The sequence below is a fragment of the Caretta caretta genome, chromosome 24 (assembly GCF_965140235.1).
Source record: "Caretta caretta isolate rCarCar2 chromosome 24, rCarCar1.hap1, whole genome shotgun sequence".
Lineage (NCBI taxonomy): Eukaryota > Metazoa > Chordata > Testudines > Cheloniidae > Caretta > Caretta caretta.
The window spans coordinates 16,827,582-16,850,721 of NC_134229.1; the positions used below are offsets into that span (position 1 = coordinate 16,827,582).

The 23,140-nt window shown below is 56.1% G+C and overlaps 1 long non-coding RNA gene across 1 annotated transcript in view; it reads left to right on the forward strand.

Moving 5' to 3' along the window:
• Positions 1 to 22,979, forward strand: part of LOC142070080 (uncharacterized) — a 28,570-nt gene extending 5,591 nt beyond the window's left edge. Inside the window, exon 2 of the long non-coding RNA XR_012666011.1 lies at positions 1,521 to 22,979. This is a non-coding gene — a long non-coding RNA (uncharacterized LOC142070080). The remainder of the gene's footprint in view (positions 1 to 1,520) is intronic.
• Positions 22,980 to 23,140: the final 161 nt, after the last annotated feature.

A 23,140-nucleotide genomic window follows, 5' to 3' on the forward strand; every position in this document is an offset into this window, starting at 1 on the left:
ACATGTCCTGAGCGAATGGAACCCTGCTCGCCCCTTCTGCACCCGCAGCAGAGGCCCAGGGGCAAGGGGCTCCAGTAGAGTGCAGGCCCTGGGGGCAACTCTGCCCCATGGACTCGTGGGCTCTCCCAGCTCATTGTCCCAGATGCACACTGAGGCACTTGGCGCCGCCTGCCGACCCCTCCTCCTGCCTCGTCTGCAGCCCCCGAGCTGGACGTGCTCTGAGCAGGGCTGTCCCTGCCCCTGCCTCTGCTGGCTGCCCGCTGCATGGCAGGGAAGGGCAGTGGAGAGTGCTGGTGACCCGTTGCTTGCTGCCGGAGGGGCTGTGGGAGCCCCAGGGAGAGCTGGATGGGAGCTGGGCCTGAGCCGGGGACGGTAACATGAGGCATGTGGCCCCGCGACCTCTCTGCAGTAAGAGCGTTGGGTGTCAGCCTAGGGAGGCCGGACCCCGCTGGGCTGGCTCACAGGTTCCCAAGCTGGGGCCCCACCAGGGGATCGTAACCCCCCTGCCTCCCCCTCAGGGCTGCTGAGGGAACCTCAAAAGTGCGAGCGGAGCATGAACCGAGGCCTCCATGTGCAGCCAGCCTGCAGCAATAGCTCCCCTAGGCCCGGCCCATGGGTCTCAGCCCAGGCTGGGGGCTCTGCCAGTCTGTGCTCTGCGAGCTGGGTTTTGTTCCCTGGGACACAGAGTTCAGCCCTTTCCCCAGGCAGCACCAGTCTCTGCAGACAAGCGCCTGCCAGGACCCCGGGGTCGTTAGCTGCCCAGCCTGCAGGTCCCAGCTGGATGGTAGGGGGACGCTAGGACGGAAAGGGCTGAGAGACCCTGGGCGAGATCATCGACTCCAGAGACTGCTGAGGGCTGGAGAGGAGCCGTGACGATGCGGGGAGGAGAGGGTCGTTTCTACCCGAGGCAAGAGCTGGCCAAGACGAGGGGCTGATGTTTCCCCACGCTGAGCACCCGGCATCCCAGGGAAAGCAAGTGGGAGCCGCAGACAAGGCCCCCAGGAGTTTCTCTAGCCCTGCAGGGAGCAGGGGGGCCAGGAGCGGGGCAGGCGCACGTAGGAAGGTGTCATAACAACGACCGTCTCCCCTGCCCTTTGCCGCCTCAGGGAGGGATCCCTGTGTCCATCCCTGTAGCCCCCGGGAATGGGCCATGGGCCATCTGAGGGGAAGCCCCAAGTCACAGGCCAGGCCCTGCGTTTTGTGACGGGGGGAATCGGGGGTGCAGCTGAGCCCTTCTCCCAGCCCCTTGGTGGAATGGCTCCGGGTGGCTCGACTCCTTTCATAGAATCATAGAATATCAGGGTTGGAAGGGACCTCAGGAGGTCATCTAGTCCAACCCCCTGCTTAAAGCAGGACCAATCCACAAGTTTTTGCCCCAGATCCCTAAATGGCCCCCTCAAGGATTGAACTCACAACCCTGGGTTTAGCAGGCCAATGCTCAAACCACTGAGCTATCCCTCTCCCCCCTTACGAGCGCGCAGATTGTAAGGTATTGCAGGCTGTTCCTCTTTGTCTTCTAGGGTTGAAGCTGGTTCTGCGTGGTCTTGCAGAGGTGCTTGGTCCCCTTGAGGTGGCGCTGGCTTACACTGTGAGGCGTGGATCCATGCAGCGATGCCGGATAATTTCACTGCTGTCTGGGTGGTGAGCAGTACCTGGCATGGACCCTTCCACTGGGGTTCCAAGGCGGGCTTCCGAAGGTGGTGCCGCAGGCAGACCCACTCACCAGGCTCAGGAGTGTGACAGGCAGCAGAGGTGGGTTCCCTCGGCCAAGCTGCTCGCACCTGCCAATGGAAGGAGCTCACCGCTTGCATTAACCCTTTGCAGTACTGGAGGAGCGTGCTGTGAGTTGGGTTTAGGTCTGGGGCTGGGGTAATAGTAGCCATCGTTCGCATAGGGCGTCCCATGATGATTTCAAACGGACTCAATTTGTGTCTCTGGGATGGGGATGACCGAATTTCCATAAGGGCCAGTGGTAAAGCAGCTGGCCAGTTTAACCCTATGGAACTACAGATTTTTGCCAGCTTATTTTTAAGCACACCATTTCGCCTTTCAACTGCCCCTGCACTCTGTGGATGGTAAGGGCAGTGCAACAGGTGGGTGACATGTAATACCTGGTTTAGATGTTGAACAATTTTTCCAGTAGAATGTGTTCCCCGGTCACTAGACAAAGTGGCAGGAATTCCCTTGGTAGGGATAATGTGGTTTAACAGTCATTTTGCAAAGGACAATGAATCAGCTTTGCGACAGGGAAAGGCTTCAATCCAACCCGAAAACAGACATATTATAACTAAAATGAATTCATATTTCTGACACTTTGGCATTTGTACAAAATCAAGTTGCCAGTGTAGGAAAGGTGCTTGAGGCAAACCCCGGAACCCTTGTGTTACTTTTACAGATTTGCCTACATTGTGGCTTTGACAAGTAACACAAGCGGCACAGTGGCGGGTTGCAAAGGAGCTGAAATGGGGAGCCCACCACCCCGCCTTACTCATAGCAGAGACCATCCCCTCCTTGCCGACATGCGAAACACCATGTAGCAGGGCGGCTAGAGATGGGTAGAGTGAGAGGGGGGCTACAAAGGTACCGGTGGGCGATCACCAAAGGGAATCAGAATGCAAAGAGCAACCCAAAGCACTCCAGGAGTCTTTCTCTGTTTCTGGGGCAGAATCCTGGAGCTGAGCGAGATGAGACAGGGATGGTGGCGTGACAGAGAGAGGACCAAGAAATGCTTCTGGTGAAGGTTTTATAGTGGCGGCATGTTTTGCAGCAGCATCAGCAAGTGCATTACCTTTTGCCACCTCGGTGTCTGCCGCTGAGTGGCCAGTACACTTAACAATTGCCAAGGCAGACGGTAGTAAAACTGCATACAGGAGGGCGGCAATGTAGGGGCCATTCTTGATAGGGGTGCCAGTAGAGGAAAGAAAACCTCGAGCCTGCCAGAGGGTGCCAAAGTCATGCATAATCCCAAAGGCATACCGAGAATCAGTAAAAATAGAGGCAGAGAGCCCCTCGGCGAGTGCTAACTTTATACCTTCAAGTCAGCGGCACTGCTATGGGTACCTGCATGGCCCCACAGGACGCCAACATTTTTATGGCTGACTTAGAGCAACGCTTCCTCAGCTCTTGCCCCCTAGCGCCCCTCCTCTGCTTGCGCTACATTGATGACATCTTCATCATCAGGCTAGGTGTCCCTAGTCCCAGGTTGCCAGGAGCTGGGATTGGGTGACAGGGCATGGATCACTTGATGATAACCTGTCTGTTCATTCCCTCTGGGGCACCTGCCATTGGCCACTGTCAGAGGACAGGATACTGGGCTTGATGGACCTTTGGTTTGACCCAGGATGGCCATTCTTATGTTCTTATCTGGACCCATGGAAGGAGGCCCTTGAGGAATTCCACCAGGATTTCAACAATTTCCACCCCACCATCAACCTCGGCCGAGACCAGTCCACAGAAGAGATCCACTTCCTGGACACTACAGTGCTAACAAGCGATGGTCACATAAACACCACTCTATACCGGAAACCTACTGACCACTATACTTACCTACATGCCTTCAGCTTTCATCCAGACCACATCACACAATCCATTGTCTACAGCCAAGCTCTAAGATACAACCGCATTTGCTCCAACCCCTCAGACAGAGACAAACACTTACAGGATCTCTATCAAGTGTTCTTACAACTACAATACCCACTTGGGGAAGTGAAGAAATAGATTGAGAGAGCCAGAAGGGTACCCAGAAGTCACCTACTACAGGACGGGCCCAGCAAAAAAGGAACAGAACGCCACTAGCCATCACCTACAGCCCCCAACTAAAACCTCTCCAGCGCATCATCCAGGATCTACCACCTGTCCTGAAGAACGATCCCTCACTCTCACAGACCTTGGGAGACAGGCCAGTCCTAGCTTACAGACAGCCCCCGAATCTGAAGCAAATACTCCCCAGCAACTACGCACCGCACAACAGAAACCCTAACCTAGGAACAAATCCCTGCAACAAACCCCATTGCCACCTCTGTCCGCATATCTATTCAAGGGACACCATTAGAGGACCTAACCACATCAGCCACACCATCAGGGGCTCGTTCACCTGCACATCTACCAATGTGATCTATGCCATCCTGTGCCAGCAATGCCCCTCTGCCACGTACATTGGCCAAACCGGAGAGTTGCTGTGCAAAAGACTCAATGGACACAAATCAGACATCGAGAACTGGAACATTCAAAAACCAGTGGGAGAGCACTTCACTCTCCCTGGACAGTCAATAACAGACTTAAAAGTGGCCACTCGTCAACAAAAACACTTCAAAAACAGACTTCAGCGAGAAACTGCAAGAACTGGAATTAATTGGCAAACTTGACACCATCAAATTAGGCCTGAATAAAGACTGGGAGTGGCTGGTAATTTGGGAATGGGCCACATGCACCATGCTTAAATTGGCTTTGTTAACACTGACCCCCGACTTGGTAAGACAACTCCCATCTTTTCATGTGCTGTATATTTATACCTGCTTACTGTATCTTTCACTCCATGCATCTGATGAAGTGGGTTGTGGCCCACAAAAGCTTATGCCCAAAGAAATGTGTTAGTCTCTAAGGGGCCACACGGACTACTTGTGGCTTAACAAGGTGGAGGGAGAGGGAGTTTTTTGTTACAGAGGGTCAGCGAACGGCCTGGAAAATGGATACCCCAGCGACTGGTGACCTGGTGACCGGGAGGCCCAGCTCGGAAGTCACAGCCGGTTCTGGCCAGCGAGAGGACAATAGGCTGCGGAGAGAGGACCCCGGTGACCTGACCAGCCGGTTCCAGCCAGTGAGGAACAAAGACGGATGCGAGGAGAGGCTGAGAGAAGAGGAGGCCCAGGCTGCCTGTTTACCTGGGACAGAAGACAAAGGACAGAGATGAGTCTTGGGGGAGGTGATGTCAGATGCCCAAGTGGAAGGAGGGGTTTTCTGGGCTAGGAGGAGAGAGCAGCCAGAGACCACCAAGAGGTAGGACAGACCTAGATGTACGGTGCTGAGGGAGGCCAGGCCTGTGGCCCTGAGAGTTTCCTGTGCTGTGCTAAGATGCTGAATAAACCCTCCTGTGTTACGCTGGATGAGTCGCTCCGGTCTAGAGAACAGGGTGGCATTATTCCCTCTGGGAGTGGAGGCCCCAGGGGTCTAGAGAAAGTGGACTCCCTGAGGGGGCCCACGGCGAGAGACAGGCGTGCTGAAGGCGGTTCCAGGAGGCAGAAGGGCCTACGGCTTAACCCCTGAGAGAGAGAGAACCCCGAGTAGGGTGTCACACTGAAGGGGTTTCCTCCCAGGGACCGTACAGAGCCGAGAGAGCACGAGCCCTGTGAGTCCGTGACAGGCAGCCCTAGAGACCAGACCCTGCGTGCCCTGGGCTCCATGACTCTGGGGCTGTCCACCTGGCACGCTGCCCTGGAGGCCAGAGCCTGTAGGCCCAGGGCGCTGAGGAGCTGCAAGCCTAGGACCATCACAGCCAGTGCTGCCAGGGGGATTCCGGGCACGCCGAGGGGCATGTGGCCCTGGCAGGCTGGGAGCGATCCTCCCCTACAGAGCAGCAGAGCGGGAAGGGGCATCTCCCACCCCGGGAGCTGCAGCAGCCCGCAAACGTTGTGAATGGAAGCAGTGAGACTATCTCCTCTCCAAGAGCAGTGTCCCGCATTCCCCAGAAGGGAGCGGTTTGATAACAGCCTGAGCACAGAGGGTGCAGAGTGGCCGGGTGCAGTTCCTCAGAACTCTCGGGCGGCGGTGGGAGGGGGTAGGAGCGAAATCCCTTGGCACGTTACACAGCTCGGTTCTTTCCCTCCCTCTCGCTCAGTTCCAGGGAGCTCCGCAGGGGCCTCAGCAGGTGACCCGGCCATGAAGGGAACCCAGATCCGCACGCAACCTGTGGGTGACGCCTGTTCTGCCCCCTTGACACCGAGGATTTCACGGCCTCCCACGGACATGTCCTGAGCGAATGGAACCCTGCTCGCCCCTTCTGCACCCGCAGCAGAGGCCCAGGGGCAAGGGGCTCCAGTAGAGTGCAGGCCCTGGGGGCAACTCTGCCCCATGGACTCGTGGGCTCTCCCAGCTCATTGTCCCAGATGCACACTGAGGCACTTGGCGCCGCCTGCCGACCCCTCCTCCTGCCTCGTCTGCAGCCCCCGAGCTGGACGTGCTCTGAGCAGGGCTGTCCCTGCCCCTGCCTCTGCTGGCTGCCCGCTGCATGGCAGGGAAGGGCAGTGGAGAGTGCTGGTGACCCGTTGCTTGCTGCCGGAGGGGCTGTGGGAGCCCCAGGGAGAGCTGGATGGGAGCTGGGCCTGAGCCGGGGACGGTAACATGAGGCATGTGGCCCCGCGACCTCTCTGCAGTAAGAGCGTTGGGTGTCAGCCTAGGGAGGCCGGACCCCGCTGGGCTGGCTCACAGGTTCCCAAGCTGGGGCCCCACCAGGGGATCGTAACCCCCCTGCCTCCCCCTCAGGGCTGCTGAGGGAACCTCAAAAGTGCGAGCGGAGCATGAACCGAGGCCTCCATGTGCGGCCAGCCTGCAGCAATAGCTCCCCTAGGCCCGGCCCATGGGTCTCAGCCCAGGCTGGGGGCTCTGCCAGTCTGTGCTCTGCGAGCTGGGTTTTGTTCCCTGGGACACAGAGTTCAGCCCTTTCCCCAGGCAGCACCAGTCTCTGCAGACAAGCGCCTGCCAGGACCCCGGGGTCCTTAGCCGCCCAGCCCGCAGGTCCCAGCTGGATGGTAGGGGGACGCTAGGACGGAAAGGGCTGAGAGACCCTGGGCGAGATCATCGACTCCAGAGACTGCTGAGGGCTGGAGAGGAGCCGTGACGATGCGGGGAGGAGAGGGTCGTTTCTACCCGAGGCAAGAGCTGGCCAAGACGAGGGGCTGATGTTTCCCCACGCTGAGCACCCGGCATCCCAGGGAAAGCAAGTGGGAGCCGCAGACAAGGCCCCCAGGAGTTTCTCTAGCCCTGCAGGGAGCAGGGGGGCCAGGAGCGGGGCAGGCGCACGTAGGAAGGTGTCATAACAACGACCGTCTCCCCTGCCCTTTGCCGCCTCAGGGAGGGATCCCTGTGTCCATCCCTGTAGCCCCCGGGAATGGGCCATGGGCCATCTGAGGGGAAGCCCCAAGTCACAGGCCAGGCCCTGCGTTTTGTGACGGGGGGAATCGGGGGTGCAGCTGAGCCCTTCTCCCAGCCCCTTGGTGGAATGGCTCCGGGTGGCTCGACTCCTTTCATAGAATCATAGAATATCAGGGTTGGAAGGGACCTCAGGAGGTCATCTAGTCCAACCCCCTGCTTAAAGCAGGACCAATCCACAAGTTTTTGCCCCAGATCCCTAAATGGCCCCCTCAAGGATTGAACTCACAACCCTGGGTTTAGCAGGCCAATGCTCAAACCACTGAGCTATCCCTCTCCCCCCTTACGAGCGCGCAGATTGTAAGGTATTGCAGGCTGTTCCTCTTTGTCTTCTAGGGTTGAAGCTGGTTCTGCGTGGTCTTGCAGAGGTGCTTGGTCCCCTTGAGGTGGCGCTGGCTTACACTGTGAGGCGTGGATCCATGCAGCGATGCCGGATAATTTCACTGCTGTCTGGGTGGTGAGCAGTACCTGGCATGGACCCTTCCACTGGGGTTCCAAGGCGGGCTTCCGAAGGTGGTGCCGCAGGCAGACCCACTCACCAGGCTCAGGAGTGTGACAGGCAGCAGAGGTGGGTTCCCTCGGCCAAGCTGCTCGCACCTGCCAATGGAAGGAGCTCACCGCTTGCATTAACCCTTTGCAGTACTGGAGGAGCGTGCTGTGAGTTGGGTTTAGGTCTGGGGCTGGGGTAATAGTAGCCATCGTTCGCATAGGGCGTCCCATGATGATTTCAAACGGACTCAATTTGTGTCTCTGGGATGGGGATGACCGAATTTCCATAAGGGCCAGTGGTAAAGCAGCTGGCCAGTTTAACCCTATGGAACTACAGATTTTTGCCAGCTTATTTTTAAGCACACCATTTCGCCTTTCAACTGCCCCTGCACTCTGTGGATGGTAAGGGCAGTGCAACAGGTGGGTGACATGTAATACCTGGTTTAGATGTTGAACAATTTTTCCAGTAGAATGTGTTCCCCGGTCACTAGACAAAGTGGCAGGAATTCCCTTGGTAGGGATAATGTGGTTTAACAGTCATTTTGCAAAGGACAATGAATCAGCTTTGCGACAGGGAAAGGCTTCAATCCAACCCGAAAACAGACATATTATAACTAAAATGAATTCATATTTCTGACACTTTGGCATTTGTACAAAATCAAGTTGCCAGTGTAGGAAAGGTGCTTGAGGCAAACCCCGGAACCCTTGTGTTACTTTTACAGATTTGCCTACATTGTGGCTTTGACAAGTAACACAAGCGGCACAGTGGCGGGTTGCAAAGGAGCTGAAATGGGGAGCCCACCACCCCGCCTTACTCATAGCAGAGACCATCCCCTCCTTGCCGACATGCGAAACACCATGTAGCAGGGCGGCTAGAGATGGGTAGAGTGAGAGGGGGGCTACAAAGGTACCGGTGGGCGATCACCAAAGGGAATCAGAATGCAAAGAGCAACCCAAAGCACTCCAGGAGTCTTTCTCTGTTTCTGGGGCAGAATCCTGGAGCTGAGCGAGATGAGACAGGGATGGTGGCGTGACAGAGAGAGGACCAAGAAATGCTTCTGGTGAAGGTTTTATAGTGGCGGCATGTTTTGCAGCAGCATCAGCAAGTGCATTACCTTTTGCCACCTCGGTGTCTGCCGCTGAGTGGCCAGTACACTTAACAATTGCCAAGGCAGACGGTAGTAAAACTGCATACAGGAGGGCGGCAATGTAGGGGCCATTCTTGATAGGGGTGCCAGTAGAGGAAAGAAAACCTCGAGCCTGCCAGAGGGTGCCAAAGTCATGCATAATCCCAAAGGCATACCGAGAATCAGTAAAAATAGAGGCAGAGAGCCCCTCGGCGAGTGCTAACTTTATACCTTCAAGTCAGCGGCACTGCTATGGGTACCTGCATGGCCCCACAGGACGCCAACATTTTTATGGCTGACTTAGAGCAACGCTTCCTCAGCTCTTGCCCCCTAGCGCCCCTCCTCTGCTTGCGCTACATTGATGACATCTTCATCATCAGGCTAGGTGTCCCTAGTCCCAGGTTGCCAGGAGCTGGGATTGGGTGACAGGGCATGGATCACTTGATGATAACCTGTCTGTTCATTCCCTCTGGGGCACCTGCCATTGGCCACTGTCAGAGGACAGGATACTGGGCTTGATGGACCTTTGGTTTGACCCAGGATGGCCATTCTTATGTTCTTATCTGGACCCATGGAAGGAGGCCCTTGAGGAATTCCACCAGGATTTCAACAATTTCCACCCCACCATCAACCTCGGCCGAGACCAGTCCACAGAAGAGATCCACTTCCTGGACACTACAGTGCTAACAAGCGATGGTCACATAAACACCACTCTATACCGGAAACCTACTGACCACTATACTTACCTACATGCCTTCAGCTTTCATCCAGACCACATCACACAATCCATTGTCTACAGCCAAGCTCTAAGATACAACCGCATTTGCTCCAACCCCTCAGACAGAGACAAACACTTACAGGATCTCTATCAAGTGTTCTTACAACTACAATACCCACTTGGGGAAGTGAAGAAATAGATTGAGAGAGCCAGAAGGGTACCCAGAAGTCACCTACTACAGGACGGGCCCAGCAAAAAAGGAACAGAACGCCACTAGCCATCACCTACAGCCCCCAACTAAAACCTCTCCAGCGCATCATCCAGGATCTACCACCTGTCCTGAAGAACGATCCCTCACTCTCACAGACCTTGGGAGACAGGCCAGTCCTAGCTTACAGACAGCCCCCGAATCTGAAGCAAATACTCCCCAGCAACTACGCACCGCACAACAGAAACCCTAACCTAGGAACAAATCCCTGCAACAAACCCCATTGCCACCTCTGTCCGCATATCTATTCAAGGGACACCATTAGAGGACCTAACCACATCAGCCACACCATCAGGGGCTCGTTCACCTGCACATCTACCAATGTGATCTATGCCATCCTGTGCCAGCAATGCCCCTCTGCCACGTACATTGGCCAAACCGGAGAGTTGCTGTGCAAAAGACTCAATGGACACAAATCAGACATCGAGAACTGGAACATTCAAAAACCAGTGGGAGAGCACTTCACTCTCCCTGGACAGTCAATAACAGACTTAAAAGTGGCCACTCGTCAACAAAAACACTTCAAAAACAGACTTCAGCGAGAAACTGCAAGAACTGGAATTAATTGGCAAACTTGACACCATCAAATTAGGCCTGAATAAAGACTGGGAGTGGCTGGTAATTTGGGAATGGGCCACATGCACCATGCTTAAATTGGCTTTGTTAACACTGACCCCCGACTTGGTAAGACAACTCCCATCTTTTCATGTGCTGTATATTTATACCTGCTTACTGTATCTTTCACTCCATGCATCTGATGAAGTGGGTTGTGGCCCACAAAAGCTTATGCCCAAAGAAATGTGTTAGTCTCTAAGGGGCCACACGGACTACTTGTGGCTTAACAAGGTGGAGGGAGAGGGAGTTTTTTGTTACAGAGGGTCAGCGAACGGCCTGGAAAATGGATACCCCAGCGACTGGTGACCTGGTGACCGGGAGGCCCAGCTCGGAAGTCACAGCCGGTTCTGGCCAGCGAGAGGACAATAGGCTGCGGAGAGAGGACCCCGGTGACCTGACCAGCCGGTTCCAGCCAGTGAGGAACAAAGACGGATGCGAGGAGAGGCTGAGAGAAGAGGAGGCCCAGGCTGCCTGTTTACCTGGGACAGAAGACAAAGGACAGAGATGAGTCTTGGGGGAGGTGATGTCAGATGCCCAAGTGGAAGGAGGGGTTTTCTGGGCTAGGAGGAGAGAGCAGCCAGAGACCACCAAGAGGTAGGACAGACCTAGATGTACGGTGCTGAGGGAGGCCAGGCCTGTGGCCCTGAGAGTTTCCTGTGCTGTGCTAAGATGCTGAATAAACCCTCCTGTGTTACGCTGGATGAGTCGCTCCGGTCTAGAGAACAGGGTGGCATTATTCCCTCTGGGAGTGGAGGCCCCAGGGGTCTAGAGAAAGTGGACTCCCTGAGGGGGCCCACGGCGAGAGACAGGCGTGCTGAAGGCGGTTCCAGGAGGCAGAAGGGCCTACGGCTTAACCCCTGAGAGAGAGAGAACCCCGAGTAGGGTGTCACACTGAAGGGGTTTCCTCCCAGGGACCGTACAGAGCCGAGAGAGCACGAGCCCTGTGAGTCCGTGACAGGCAGCCCTAGAGACCAGACCCTGCGTGCCCTGGGCTCCATGACTCTGGGGCTGTCCACCTGGCACGCTGCCCTGGAGGCCAGAGCCTGTAGGCCCAGGGCGCTGAGGAGCTGCAAGCCTAGGACCATCACAGCCAGTGCTGCCAGGGGGATTCCGGGCACGCCGAGGGGCATGTGGCCCTGGCAGGCTGGGAGCGATCCTCCCCTACAGAGCAGCAGAGCGGGAAGGGGCATCTCCCACCCCGGGAGCTGCAGCAGCCCGCAAACGTTGTGAATGGAAGCAGTGAGACTATCTCCTCTCCAAGAGCAGTGTCCCGCATTCCCCAGAAGGGAGCGGTTTGATAACAGCCTGAGCACAGAGGGTGCAGAGTGGCCGGGTGCAGTTCCTCAGAACTCTCGGGCGGCGGTGGGAGGGGGTAGGAGCGAAATCCCTTGGCACGTTACACAGCTCGGTTCTTTCCCTCCCTCTCGCTCAGTTCCAGGGAGCTCCGCAGGGGCCTCAGCAGGTGACCCGGCCATGAAGGGAACCCAGATCCGCACGCAACCTGTGGGTGACGCCTGTTCTGCCCCCTTGACACCGAGGATTTCACGGCCTCCCACGGACATGTCCTGAGCGAATGGAACCCTGCTCGCCCCTTCTGCACCCGCAGCAGAGGCCCAGGGGCAAGGGGCTCCAGTAGAGTGCAGGCCCTGGGGGCAACTCTGCCCCATGGACTCGTGGGCTCTCCCAGCTCATTGTCCCAGATGCACACTGAGGCACTTGGCGCCGCCTGCCGACCCCTCCTCCTGCCTCGTCTGCAGCCCCCGAGCTGGACGTGCTCTGAGCAGGGCTGTCCCTGCCCCTGCCTCTGCTGGCTGCCCGCTGCATGGCAGGGAAGGGCAGTGGAGAGTGCTGGTGACCCGTTGCTTGCTGCCGGAGGGGCTGTGGGAGCCCCAGGGAGAGCTGGATGGGAGCTGGGCCTGAGCCGGGGACGGTAACATGAGGCATGTGGCCCCGCGACCTCTCTGCAGTAAGAGCGTTGGGTGTCAGCCTAGGGAGGCCGGACCCCGCTGGGCTGGCTCACAGGTTCCCAAGCTGGGGCCCCACCAGGGGATCGTAACCCCCCTGCCTCCCCCTCAGGGCTGCTGAGGGAACCTCAAAAGTGCGAGCGGAGCATGAACCGAGGCCTCCATGTGCGGCCAGCCTGCAGCAATAGCTCCCCTAGGCCCGGCCCATGGGTCTCAGCCCAGGCTGGGGGCTCTGCCAGTCTGTGCTCTGCGAGCTGGGTTTTGTTCCCTGGGACACAGAGTTCAGCCCTTTCCCCAGGCAGCACCAGTCTCTGCAGACAAGCGCCTGCCAGGACCCCGGGGTCCTTAGCCGCCCAGCCCGCAGGTCCCAGCTGGATGGTAGGGGGACGCTAGGACGGAAAGGGCTGAGAGACCCTGGGCGAGATCATCGACTCCAGAGACTGCTGAGGGCTGGAGAGGAGCCGTGACGATGCGGGGAGGAGAGGGTCGTTTCTACCCGAGGCAAGAGCTGGCCAAGACGAGGGGCTGATGTTTCCCCACGCTGAGCACCCGGCATCCCAGGGAAAGCAAGTGGGAGCCGCAGACAAGGCCCCCAGGAGTTTCTCTAGCCCTGCAGGGAGCAGGGGGGCCAGGAGCGGGGCAGGCGCACGTAGGAAGGTGTCATAACAACGACCGTCTCCCCTGCCCTTTGCCGCCTCAGGGAGGGATCCCTGTGTCCATCCCTGTAGCCCCCGGGAATGGGCCATGGGCCATCTGAGGGGAAGCCCCAAGTCACAGGCCAGGCCCTGCGTTTTGTGACGGGGGGAATCGGGGGTGCAGCTGAGCCCTTCTCCCAGCCCCTTGGTGGAATGGCTCCGGGTGGCTCGACTCCTTTCATAGAATCATAGAATATCAGGGTTGGAAGGGACCTCAGGAGGTCATCTAGTCCAACCCCCTGCTTAAAGCAGGACCAATCCACAAGTTTTTGCCCCAGATCCCTAAATGGCCCCCTCAAGGATTGAACTCACAACCCTGGGTTTAGCAGGCCAATGCTCAAACCACTGAGCTATCCCTCTCCCCCCTTACGAGCGCGCAGATTGTAAGGTATTGCAGGCTGTTCCTCTTTGTCTTCTAGGGTTGAAGCTGGTTCTGCGTGGTCTTGCAGAGGTGCTTGGTCCCCTTGAGGTGGCGCTGGCTTACACTGTGAGGCGTGGATCCATGCAGCGATGCCGGATAATTTCACTGCTGTCTGGGTGGTGAGCAGTACCTGGCATGGACCCTTCCACTGGGGTTCCAAGGCGGGCTTCCGAAGGTGGTGCCGCAGGCAGACCCACTCACCAGGCTCAGGAGTGTGACAGGCAGCAGAGGTGGGTTCCCTCGGCCAAGCTGCTCGCACCTGCCAATGGAAGGAGCTCACCGCTTGCATTAACCCTTTGCAGTACTGGAGGAGCGTGCTGTGAGTTGGGTTTAGGTCTGGGGCTGGGGTAATAGTAGCCATCGTTCGCATAGGGCGTCCCATGATGATTTCAAACGGACTCAATTTGTGTCTCTGGGATGGGGATGACCGAATTTCCATAAGGGCCAGTGGTAAAGCAGCTGGCCAGTTTAACCCTATGGAACTACAGATTTTTGCCAGCTTATTTTTAAGCACACCATTTCGCCTTTCAACTGCCCCTGCACTCTGTGGATGGTAAGGGCAGTGCAACAGGTGGGTGACATGTAATACCTGGTTTAGATGTTGAACAATTTTTCCAGTAGAATGTGTTCCCCGGTCACTAGACAAAGTGGCAGGAATTCCCTTGGTAGGGATAATGTGGTTTAACAGTCATTTTGCAAAGGACAATGAATCAGCTTTGCGACAGGGAAAGGCTTCAATCCAACCCGAAAACAGACATATTATAACTAAAATGAATTCATATTTCTGACACTTTGGCATTTGTACAAAATCAAGTTGCCAGTGTAGGAAAGGTGCTTGAGGCAAACCCCGGAACCCTTGTGTTACTTTTACAGATTTGCCTACATTGTGGCTTTGACAAGTAACACAAGCGGCACAGTGGCGGGTTGCAAAGGAGCTGAAATGGGGAGCCCACCACCCCGCCTTACTCATAGCAGAGACCATCCCCTCCTTGCCGACATGCGAAACACCATGTAGCAGGGCGGCTAGAGATGGGTAGAGTGAGAGGGGGGCTACAAAGGTACCGGTGGGCGATCACCAAAGGGAATCAGAATGCAAAGAGCAACCCAAAGCACTCCAGGAGTCTTTCTCTGTTTCTGGGGCAGAATCCTGGAGCTGAGCGAGATGAGACAGGGATGGTGGCGTGACAGAGAGAGGACCAAGAAATGCTTCTGGTGAAGGTTTTATAGTGGCGGCATGTTTTGCAGCAGCATCAGCAAGTGCATTACCTTTTGCCACCTCGGTGTCTGCCGCTGAGTGGCCAGTACACTTAACAATTGCCAAGGCAGACGGTAGTAAAACTGCATACAGGAGGGCGGCAATGTAGGGGCCATTCTTGATAGGGGTGCCAGTAGAGGAAAGAAAACCTCGAGCCTGCCAGAGGGTGCCAAAGTCATGCATAATCCCAAAGGCATACCGAGAATCAGTAAAAATAGAGGCAGAGAGCCCCTCGGCGAGTGCTAACTTTATACCTTCAAGTCAGCGGCACTGCTATGGGTACCTGCATGGCCCCACAGGACGCCAACATTTTTATGGCTGACTTAGAGCAACGCTTCCTCAGCTCTTGCCCCCTAGCGCCCCTCCTCTGCTTGCGCTACATTGATGACATCTTCATCATCAGGCTAGGTGTCCCTAGTCCCAGGTTGCCAGGAGCTGGGATTGGGTGACAGGGCATGGATCACTTGATGATAACCTGTCTGTTCATTCCCTCTGGGGCACCTGCCATTGGCCACTGTCAGAGGACAGGATACTGGGCTTGATGGACCTTTGGTTTGACCCAGGATGGCCATTCTTATGTTCTTATCTGGACCCATGGAAGGAGGCCCTTGAGGAATTCCACCAGGATTTCAACAATTTCCACCCCACCATCAACCTCGGCCGAGACCAGTCCACAGAAGAGATCCACTTCCTGGACACTACAGTGCTAACAAGCGATGGTCACATAAACACCACTCTATACCGGAAACCTACTGACCACTATACTTACCTACATGCCTTCAGCTTTCATCCAGACCACATCACACAATCCATTGTCTACAGCCAAGCTCTAAGATACAACCGCATTTGCTCCAACCCCTCAGACAGAGACAAACACTTACAGGATCTCTATCAAGTGTTCTTACAACTACAATACCCACTTGGGGAAGTGAAGAAATAGATTGAGAGAGCCAGAAGGGTACCCAGAAGTCACCTACTACAGGACGGGCCCAGCAAAAAAGGAACAGAACGCCACTAGCCATCACCTACAGCCCCCAACTAAAACCTCTCCAGCGCATCATCCAGGATCTACCACCTGTCCTGAAGAACGATCCCTCACTCTCACAGACCTTGGGAGACAGGCCAGTCCTAGCTTACAGACAGCCCCCGAATCTGAAGCAAATACTCCCCAGCAACTACGCACCGCACAACAGAAACCCTAACCTAGGAACAAATCCCTGCAACAAACCCCATTGCCACCTCTGTCCGCATATCTATTCAAGGGACACCATTAGAGGACCTAACCACATCAGCCACACCATCAGGGGCTCGTTCACCTGCACATCTACCAATGTGATCTATGCCATCCTGTGCCAGCAATGCCCCTCTGCCACGTACATTGGCCAAACCGGAGAGTTGCTGTGCAAAAGACTCAATGGACACAAATCAGACATCGAGAACTGGAACATTCAAAAACCAGTGGGAGAGCACTTCACTCTCCCTGGACAGTCAATAACAGACTTAAAAGTGGCCACTCGTCAACAAAAACACTTCAAAAACAGACTTCAGCGAGAAACTGCAAGAACTGGAATTAATTGGCAAACTTGACACCATCAAATTAGGCCTGAATAAAGACTGGGAGTGGCTGGTAATTTGGGAATGGGCCACATGCACCATGCTTAAATTGGCTTTGTTAACACTGACCCCCGACTTGGTAAGACAACTCCCATCTTTTCATGTGCTGTATATTTATACCTGCTTACTGTATCTTTCACTCCATGCATCTGATGAAGTGGGTTGTGGCCCACAAAAGCTTATGCCCAAAGAAATGTGTTAGTCTCTAAGGGGCCACACGGACTACTTGTGGCTTAACAAGGTGGAGGGAGAGGGAGTTTTTTGTTACAGAGGGTCAGCGAACGGCCTGGAAAATGGATACCCCAGCGACTGGTGACCTGGTGACCGGGAGGCCCAGCTCGGAAGTCACAGCCGCTTCTGGCCAGCGAGAGGACAATAGGCTGCGGAGAGAGGACCCCGGTGACCTGACCAGCCGGTTCCAGCCAGTGAGGAACAAAGACGGATGCGAGGAGAGGCTGAGAGAAGAGGAGGCCCAGGCTGCCTGTTTACCTGGGACAGAAGACAAAGGACAGAGATGGGTCTTGGGGGAGGTGATGTCAGATGCCCAAGTGGAAGGAGGGGTTTTCTGGGCTAGGAGGAGAGAGCAGCCAGAGACCACCAAGAGGTAGGACAGACCTAGATGTACGGTGCTGAGGGAGGCCAGGCCTGTGGCCCTGAGAGTTTCCTGTGCTGTGCTAAGATGCTGAATAAACCCTCCTGTGTTACGCTGGATGAGTCGCTCCGGTCTAGAGAACAGGGTGGCATTATTCCCTCTGGGAGTGGAGGCCCCAGGGGTCTAGAGAAAGTGGACTCCCTGAGGGGGCCCACGGCGAGAGACAGGCGTGCTGAAGGCGGTTCCAGGAGGCAGAAGGGCCTACGGCTTAACCCCTGAGAGAGAGAGAACCCCGAGTAGGGTGTCACACTGAAGGGGTTTCCTCCCAGGGACCGTACAGAGCCGAGAGAGCACGAGCCCTGTGAGTCCGTGACAGGCAGCCCTAGAGACCAGACCCTGCGTGCCCTGGGCTCCATGACTCTGGGGCTGTCCACCTGGCACGCTGCCCTGGAGGCCAGAGCCTGTAGGCCCAGGGCGCTGAGGAGCTGCAAGCCTAGGACCATCACAGCCAGTGCTGCCAGGGGGATTCCGGGCACGCCGAGGGGCATGTGGCCCTGGCAGGCTGGGAGCGATCCTCCCCTACAGAGCAGCAGAGCGGGAAGGGGCATCTCCCACCCCGGGAGCTGCAGCAGCCCGCAAACGTTGTGAATGGAAGCAGTGAGACTATCTCCTCTCCAAGAGCAGTGTCCCGCATTCCCCAGAAGGGAGCGGTTTGATAACAGCCTGAGCACAGAGGGTGCAGAGTGGCCGGGTGCAGTTCCTCAGAACTCTCGGGCGGCGGTGGGAGGGGGTAGGAGCGAAATCCCTTGGCACGTTACACAGCTCGGTTCTTTCCCTCCCTCTCGCTCAGTTCCAGGGAGCTCCGCAGGGGCCTCAGCAGGTGACCCGGCCATGAAGGGAACCCAGATCCGCACGCAACCTGTGGGTGACGCCTGTTCTGCCCCCTTGACACCGAGGATTTCACGGCCTCCCACGGACATGTCCTGAGCGAATGGAACCCTGCTCGCCCCTTCTGCACCCGCAGCAGAGGCCCAGGGGCAAGGGGCTCCAGTAGAGTGCAGGCCCTGGGGGCAACTCTGCCCCATGGACTCGTGGGCTCTCCCAGCTCATTGTCCCAGATGCACACTGAGGCACTTGGCGCCGCCTGCCGACCCCTCCTCCTGCCTCGTCTGCAGCCCCCGAGCTGGACGTGCTCTGAGCAGGGCTGTCCCTGCCCCTGCCTCTGCTGGCTGCCCGCTGCATGGCAGGGAAGGGCAGTGGAGAGTGCTGGTGACCCGTTGCTTGCTGCCGGAGGGGCTGTGGGAGCCCCAGGGAGAGCTGGATGGGAGCTGGGCCTGAGCCGGGGACGGTAACATGAGGCATGTGGCCCCGCGACCTCTCTGCAGTAAGAGCGTTGGGTGTCAGCCTAGGGAGGCCGGACCCCGCTGGGCTGGCTCACAGGTTCCCAAGCTGGGGCCCCACCAGGGGATCGTAACCCCCCTGCCTCCCCCTCAGGGCTGCTGAGGGAACCTCAAAAGTGCGAGCGGAGCATGAACCGAGGCCTCCATGTGCGGCCAGCCTGCAGCAATAGCTCCCCTAGGCCCGGCCCATGGGTCTCAGCCCAGGCTGGGGGCTCTGCCAGTCTGTGCTCTGCGAGCTGGGTTTTGTTCCCTGGGACACAGAGTTCAGCCCTTTCCCCAGGCAGCACCAGTCTCTGCAGACAAGCGCCTGCCAGGACCCCGGGGTCCTTAGCCGCCCAGCCCGCAGGTCCCAGCTGGATGGTAGGGGGACGCTAGGACGGAAAGGGCTGAGAGACCCTGGGCGAGATCATCGACTCCAGAGACTGCTGAGGGCTGGAGAGGAGCCGTGACGATGCGGGGAGGAGAGGGTCGTTTCTACCCGAGGCAAGAGCTGGCCAAGACGAGGGGCTGATGTTTCCCCACGCTGAGCACCCGGCATCCCAGGGAAAGCAAGTGGGAGCCGCAGACAAGGCCCCCAGGAGTTTCTCTAGCCCTGCAGGGAGCAGGGGGGCCAGGAGCGGGGCAGGCGCACGTAGGAAGGTGTCATAACAACGACCGTCTCCCCTGCCCTTTGCCGCCTCAGGGAGGGATCCCTGTGTCCATCCCTGTAGCCCCCGGGAATGGGCCATGGGCCATCTGAGGGGAAGCCCCAAGTCACAGGCCAGGCCCTGCGTTTTGTGACGGGGGGAATCGGGGGTGCAGCTGAGCCCTTCTCCCAGCCCCTTGGTGGAATGGCTCCGGGTGGCTCGACTCCTTTCATAGAATCATAGAATATCAGGGTTGGAAGGGACCTCAGGAGGTCATCTAGTCCAACCCCCTGCTTAAAGCAGGACCAATCCACAAGTTTTTGCCCCAGATCCCTAAATGGCCCCCTCAAGGATTGAACTCACAACCCTGGGTTTAGCAGGCCAATGCTCAAACCACTGAGCTATCCCTCTCCCCCCTTACGAGCGCGCAGATTGTAAGGTATTGCAGGCTGTTCCTCTTTGTCTTCTAGGGTTGAAGCTGGTTCTGCGTGGTCTTGCAGAGGTGCTTGGTCCCCTTGAGGTGGCGCTGGCTTACACTGTGAGGCGTGGATCCATGCAGCGATGCCGGATAATTTCACTGCTGTCTGGGTGGTGAGCAGTACCTGGCATGGACCCTTCCACTGGGGTTCCAAGGCGGGCTTCCGAAGGTGGTGCCGCAGGCAGACCCACTCACCAGGCTCAGGAGTGTGACAGGCAGCAGAGGTGGGTTCCCTCGGCCAAGCTGCTCGCACCTGCCAATGGAAGGAGCTCACCGCTTGCATTAACCCTTTGCAGTACTGGAGGAGCGTGCTGTGAGTTGGGTTTAGGTCTGGGGCTGGGGTAATAGTAGCCATCGTTCGCATAGGGCGTCCCATGATGATTTCAAACGGACTCAATTTGTGTCTCTGGGATGGGGATGACCGAATTTCCATAAGGGCCAGTGGTAAAGCAGCTGGCCAGTTTAACCCTATGGAACTACAGATTTTTGCCAGCTTATTTTTAAGCACACCATTTCGCCTTTCAACTGCCCCTGCACTCTGTGGATGGTAAGGGCAGTGCAACAGGTGGGTGACATGTAATACCTGGTTTAGATGTTGAACAATTTTTCCAGTAGAATGTGTTCCCCGGTCACTAGACAAAGTGGCAGGAATTCCCTTGGTAGGGATAATGTGGTTTAACAGTCATTTTGCAAAGGACAATGAATCAGCTTTGCGACAGGGAAAGGCTTCAATCCAACCCGAAAACAGACATATTATAACTAAAATGAATTCATATTTCTGACACTTTGGCATTTGTACAAAATCAAGTTGCCAGTGTAGGAAAGGTGCTTGAGGCAAACCCCGGAACCCTTGTGTTACTTTTACAGATTTGCCTACATTGTGGCTTTGACAAGTAACACAAGCGGCACAGTGGCGGGTTGCAAAGGAGCTGAAATGGGGAGCCCACCACCCCGCCTTACTCATAGCAGAGACCATCCCCTCCTTGCCGACATGCGAAACACCATGTAGCAGGGCGGCTAGAGATGGGTAGAGTGAGAGGGGGGCTACAAAGGTACCGGTGGGCGATCACCAAAGGGAATCAGAATGCAAAGAGCAACCCAAAGCACTCCAGGAGTCTTTCTCTGTTTCTGGGGCAGAATCCTGGAGCTGAGCGAGATGAGACAGGGATGGTGGCGTGACAGAGAGAGGACCAAGAAATGCTTCTGGTGAAGGTTTTATAGTGGCGGCATGTTTTGCAGCAGCATCAGCAAGTGCATTACCTTTTGCCACCTCGGTGTCTGCCGCTGAGTGGCCAGTACACTTAACAATTGCCAAGGCAGACGGTAGTAAAACTGCATACAGGAGGGCGGCAATGTAGGGGCCATTCTTGATAGGGGTGCCAGTAGAGGAAAGAAAACCTCGAGCCTGCCAGAGGGTGCCAAAGTCATGCATAATCCCAAAGGCATACCGAGAATCAGTAAAAATAGAGGCAGAGAGCCCCTCGGCGAGTGCTAACTTTATACCTTCAAGTCAGCGGCACTGCTATGGGTACCTGCATGGCCCCACAGGACGCCAACATTTTTATGGCTGACTTAGAGCAACGCTTCCTCAGCTCTTGCCCCCTAGCGCCCCTCCTCTGCTTGCGCTACATTGATGACATCTTCATCATCAGGCTAGGTGTCCCTAGTCCCAGGTTGCCAGGAGCTGGGATTGGGTGACAGGGCATGGATCACTTGATGATAACCTGTCTGTTCATTCCCTCTGGGGCACCTGCCATTGGCCACTGTCAGAGGACAGGATACTGGGCTTGATGGACCTTTGGTTTGACCCAGGATGGCCATTCTTATGTTCTTATCTGGACCCATGGAAGGAGGCCCTTGAGGAATTCCACCAGGATTTCAACAATTTCCACCCCACCATCAACCTCGGCCGAGACCAGTCCACAGAAGAGATCCACTTCCTGGACACTACAGTGCTAACAAGCGATGGTCACATAAACACCACTCTATACCGGAAACCTACTGACCACTATACTTACCTACATGCCTTCAGCTTTCATCCAGACCACATCACACAATCCATTGTCTACAGCCAAGCTCTAAGATACAACCGCATTTGCTCCAACCCCTCAGACAGAGACAAACACTTACAGGATCTCTATCAAGTGTTCTTACAACTACAATACCCACTTGGGGAAGTGAAGAAATAGATTGAGAGAGCCAGAAGGGTACCCAGAAGTCACCTACTACAGGACGGGCCCAGCAAAAAAGGAACAGAACGCCACTAGCCATCACCTACAGCCCCCAACTAAAACCTCTCCAGCGCATCATCCAGGATCTACCACCTGTCCTGAAGAACGATCCCTCACTCTCACAGACCTTGGGAGACAGGCCAGTCCTAGCTTACAGACAGCCCCCGAATCTGAAGCAAATACTCCCCAGCAACTACGCACCGCACAACAGAAACCCTAACCTAGGAACAAATCCCTGCAACAAACCCCATTGCCACCTCTGTCCGCATATCTATTCAAGGGACACCATTAGAGGACCTAACCACATCAGCCACACCATCAGGGGCTCGTTCACCTGCACATCTACCAATGTGATCTATGCCATCCTGTGCCAGCAATGCCCCTCTGCCACGTACATTGGCCAAACCGGAGAGTTGCTGTGCAAAAGACTCAATGGACACAAATCAGACATCGAGAACTGGAACATTCAAAAACCAGTGGGAGAGCACTTCACTCTCCCTGGACAGTCAATAACAGACTTAAAAGTGGCCACTCGTCAACAAAAACACTTCAAAAACAGACTTCAGCGAGAAACTGCAAGAACTGGAATTAATTGGCAAACTTGACACCATCAAATTAGGCCTGAATAAAGACTGGGAGTGGCTGGTAATTTGGGAATGGGCCACATGCACCATGCTTAAATTGGCTTTGTTAACACTGACCCCCGACTTGGTAAGACAACTCCCATCTTTTCATGTGCTGTATATTTATACCTGCTTACTGTATCTTTCACTCCATGCATCTGATGAAGTGGGTTGTGGCCCACAAAAGCTTATGCCCAAAGAAATGTGTTAGTCTCTAAGGGGCCACACGGACTACTTGTGGCTTAACAAGGTGGAGGGAGAGGGAGTTTTTTGTTACAGAGGGTCAGCGAACGGCCTGGAAAATGGATACCCCAGCGACTGGTGACCTGGTGACCGGGAGGCCCAGCTCGGAAGTCACAGCCGCTTCTGGCCAGCGAGAGGACAATAGGCTGCGGAGAGAGGACCCCGGTGACCTGACCAGCCGGTTCCAGCCAGTGAGGAACAAAGACGGATGCGAGGAGAGGCTGAGAGAAGAGGAGGCCCAGGCTGCCTGTTTACCTGGGACAGAAGACAAAGGACAGAGATGGGTCTTGGGGGAGGTGATGTCAGATGCCCAAGTGGAAGGAGGGGTTTTCTGGGCTAGGAGGAGAGAGCAGCCAGAGACCACCAAGAGGTAGGACAGACCTAGATGTACGGTGCTGAGGGAGGCCAGGCCTGTGGCCCTGAGAGTTTCCTGTGCTGTGCTAAGATGCTGAATAAACCCTCCTGTGTTACGCTGGATGAGTCGCTCCGGTCTAGAGAACAGGGTGGCATTATTCCCTCTGGGAGTGGAGGCCCCAGGGGTCTAGAGAAAGTGGACTCCCTGAGGGGGCCCACGGCGAGAGACAGGCGTGCTGAAGGCGGTTCCAGGAGGCAGAAGGGCCTACGGCTTAACCCCTGAG